Genomic DNA, 4,307 nt, shown 5'->3' with positions numbered 1-4,307 from the left:
CCCAATCTGTGGTATTTTGTTATGGCAGCCCTAGCATACTAATATGTGGGAGATAGGAGTCAGAGATGATGCCCTGGGGTGGAGTCTCTTTTTCGTTGTGGTTACGAAAGTTTGGGAGTTGGGTATTTTCTTCATAATGCTCAGAAGCACCAAGAGAAGTTGTCCTGCTTGCTTTTGCTATGAAGAGTTTCCAGTCTACTATATACCTCTAGCAGTGCCAGAAGGCCGTGGGGAAGGAGGAAGACACAGACATGTGCAGTTACACAGGGAGGAACAACCCCGCCATGCTAGCACCACGCTGAGATGCATAGCCCACTGTTCTGTTTTTCGGGAGGTCCTCCTTCCCTCCTTTCCTGAATCCCTTTTGTTGTGATTTCACCGGCATTTCCCCAAGCCAAATGGATTTAGGTACAATTGAGGGGTAGGAACAGAACGGTGCTCTGGGACTCAGTGAAATTGCTACAGCCCTACCCCCAAGCTCTGTCTATCTCATTCATGGGGACCTGAAAGGGACTCACAGGTACTTCAGAAACATTCCCCAGCTCTCAGCCCCAGCCTGGCCGCAGCCGCAGGTTCTATCATCATGGTATGCCACCCATAGTTGGGGATTCTGATTCCCTGCCCATGTGGAAGTGAGGAAGCCTCCCCAGCCTCCAGACATCGAACAAGGTTGCCGTGTGCTCTCTAGTTGCCAAATGTTTCTGGCTCTTCCATTCAAAGTCTCCTTTTATGCAAGAGCTCCCTCTCTCTAGGAATTTGAAGGGCCCCTTGGAAGCCTGCACTGGAAAATAGTTTGAATTTCACTGGATGAGCTGCAGTGTCAGCCCCGGGCTCACGACACATCTGCCCTCAACAGGCTTGCACACTGTGATTCCGTTTTCCTTTCGGGCTGCACTCCTTCATCCGGGATGCTGACCCCCATGGCGGTTTTCTTGAGCCTGGGTAAATGGATGTATGTCAAAGGTCAGGAAACTATGGCCAGCTGTCTATTTTTGTAAATAACGTTTTATTGGAACCCAGCCGTGCTCATTCATTTACACCTTGCGTATGGCTGCTTTCGCAGCACAACTGCAAAGAAGAGTGGTTGCTGCAGAGACCATATGGCCTGCAAAGCTGAAAATATTTACTATCTGGCCCTCTTCAGAAAGCATTTGCCAACCTCTGTGATAGATTTAGATCGGCTAACTTTCACAAAGTGGATAAGAGGATTAAAAAGACTACTACCAAAAAAAAACCAAAAAAAAAAAAAAAACAAAAGTAAGAAAGCAAACATATAAATCCACTGTGGATTGACAGTAATATTAACATTGCAATAAAAGAAGACAACAAGAAAATGGCAGGGCTGTTATTCTCTCACTTGTAGGGCTGCTTGTCAGATAAAAGGATAATCTTCTAATTAAGTCTGTCAAGAAGTTGGGGTGGGGGTGTACAAAGAAATGGATGGAAAGAAAGATAGATGAGAGAGAGAGGGAGAGAGAGAGGAATTATGGCTACAGGTTACATGGAAATGCTGGAGTGCATTTCCCCCCTTTAATTATCACTTAACCCTTTTTATGGTCAAGCACTGTTCTTAGGAATTCACATATATTAACTTACTTGATCCTCAAAACAACCCTAAGAGGCAGGCTCTATTTTAGTTGTCCCCATTTTATAGATGAGGAAACTAAGGCACGGAGAAGTTAAGTAATCTGCCGCAAGTTACACAGCTAGTATGTGGCAGGCAGGACTTGAATCCAAGCAGTTCGACTCCAGAGTCTATACTCTTAAACTCTACACTATCCTGTGTCTCCTGATTATGAAAACAAAGACAGAAACAAATCCCCAAATGTTTGGAGAGCACTGCCTTAGTGGGTAGCCCTCTGGGGAAGGCTCAGCATCCAACCTGGCAGCCCTTATCGCAAACTCCGGTGTGTGGTGAAAGAATTTGGAGACCACCCCCTTTAAAGGGACTTTGAGTTCTTAATTTTGAGACTCATGTCCAGGATGAACCCAGCAAATGTAGAAAGTAGCAGTGAAACAGGTGCTCCTTGCTACCAGTGAAATAGGGTGTGGAGGCCCACGGGGCATTTCCTGAGATTTCAAATGAGTTGAGAAGCACTGCTTAGCAAGTGTCACAGCTCTGAGCACTCAGGACAGCTGAGAGCTCGGGCCGATTGCTAGGAGGGGCCGAGGGCCTCCGGCATGGCTCTCGGTGGAGATCTGGCTCCTTTCCTATCTACCCTGTCCCTAGGCCCCACTTATCTCATTTGTAAAACGAGGGAGCTCAGCTAAATGATCTGTACAAGCTCTTCATGGGTTAAAACTATTCTGATTTCGTATTTAATAAAATGGAGAAAATATTCATGCCATGTTAATTTGTGGGGTTTTTATAAAAATAACCCTTTACATTATTTTTGACTTTTGCAATGAAAATGTAGCAGAAAGAAGGTATTTGTCCTCCCCCACCCCTCCTCTGCTACTGGGAAGAGAGTCTTTCAGCAAAACAATTCACTAGAGTTCTCTGTCAGGCAGGAGTTCTATTTCCAAGGGATGGAAACACTGCCATCATTCTTCTGGAATGGAGCCAGGGATACCGCCTCCCCCCGGGGAGGCTTGACCACAATGGGCAAAGTTTCAACCCAAAAGGGTTGAGTAGGGACCCTGGGGGTGGGGAGAGGGACAGGAAAGGATGGGAGACCCTTGAAGGTAGACTGTGTGTGAACTACAATGCCAACCCCATGGGAACAGGAAAAGAGTATTTAGAAGCATCCTCTGCACTTCCATGTGTTCATGAGCAAGACAGAATTCTGCTAATGGCCTGTGTCCTTCCAGGTCTCAAAGACATGACAACACAGTTCCATGGGCATTTTAAAAAAGATGGCTGCCGTGTGAACCTTATCTCTCTCTGCATGGTTGGATTCTTCTGGGTGACCTTTGTTTTCCCTTCATCGTGCTTTTCTGTACTTTCTAATTTTTCTGCAATAGATAAGTATTGCTTATGTAATAAGTTATATTGAAAATATTGTGGGGGTGCCTGTGTGGTTCAGTTGGTTAAGCCTCTGACTTCAGCTCAGGCAATGATCTCATGGTTCGTGGGTTTGAGTCCCATGTCGGGCTCTGTGCTGACAGCTCAGAGCCTGGAGCCTGCTTCAGATCTGTGTCACCCTCTCTCTCTGTGCCTGCCCTGCTCGTGCTCTCTCTGTCTCTCTCTCAAAAATAAATAAAACATTAAAATTTTTTTTTAAATATTATGATCTTATAGAATGTCTCTAATATCATAATATTACATTTTGGCAATAAACAAGTACCTCAAAATTGGTCCATTAGGGAGGATTTGGCTCCCAGAAACTCTGAAATGGCTAGAATACTTTATGTCTGTGAACTTGTGGCAAGGGACTGCCACTTCTCAAAAGGTGCAGATGTTGAAAAGATTGTGCTCTCTGAAATTCTTTTTTTTTTTTTTTTTTAAGATTTATTTATTTATTTTGGGAGAGAGAGATAAAACATGCTCGGGCACACACACGTGTGCACAGGCAGGGTAGGGGCAGAGAGAGAGAGAGAGGGAGAGAGAGAATACCAAGCAGGCTCTATGCTGTTAGCACAGAGCCTGACTCGAGGCTGGGTCTCACAAATTGTGAGATCACGACCTGAGCTGAAATCAAGAGTGAGATGCTTAACCAACTGAGCCATCCAGGTGCCCCGTGCTTTCTAGAAATTCTTTGAATTGTGGGTCCCCTTTATCTGGCTAGAGTATACTCTATTGGGTGATGATTTTGCATAAACTATGGTGAGATGCTGTTCAGAACTAGTACCACGAGCTGGGAGAAGGTAGCTGTTGGCATGAAAACCATGAACTTCCAAACTTAAATATCTGAGTGCTTTGTTAACCTGGATAAATATGCCATTGGATATGGCTGACCCTAAGTTAATGAGGCACTCAGGAAATGGGGTATATTTGGAGGGTCCACATTTCTGGATGGCTAAGGTTTATTCAGATTATATTCATTGTAAATCAGTCTAAAGAATATCCGCCTGCTTCTCAGCCTTAACCCTAAATAGTGAATTCAACAGATTTCTTTTTTTCATTTAGTGTCCTGAAAAGCATGGGACTGCCATATTACAGGTTTCTTTTTTATACAGTTTGGAGCTGAGTGATTGGATAAAGATAGGCAGGTCCCTAGGAAAGCACCTAATAGTTGTTTTTAGAATGAATTTTTAAGCCTATTTTACATCTCTGTTGAAATTCTTCGTTCATGCATTGTTCTTTTATAATGAATTGGGGTGGAGTTTGCTTTTGGTCATTAGCATCTTTGCCCTAAGAGGCAGAA

Source organism: Puma concolor, chromosome B1, assembly GCF_028749965.1.
Source record: "Puma concolor isolate L17-30 chromosome B1, mPumCon1.1.hap2, whole genome shotgun sequence".
NCBI lineage: Eukaryota > Metazoa > Chordata > Mammalia > Carnivora > Felidae > Puma > Puma concolor.
Note: the sequence above shows the minus strand (reverse complement) of the source record.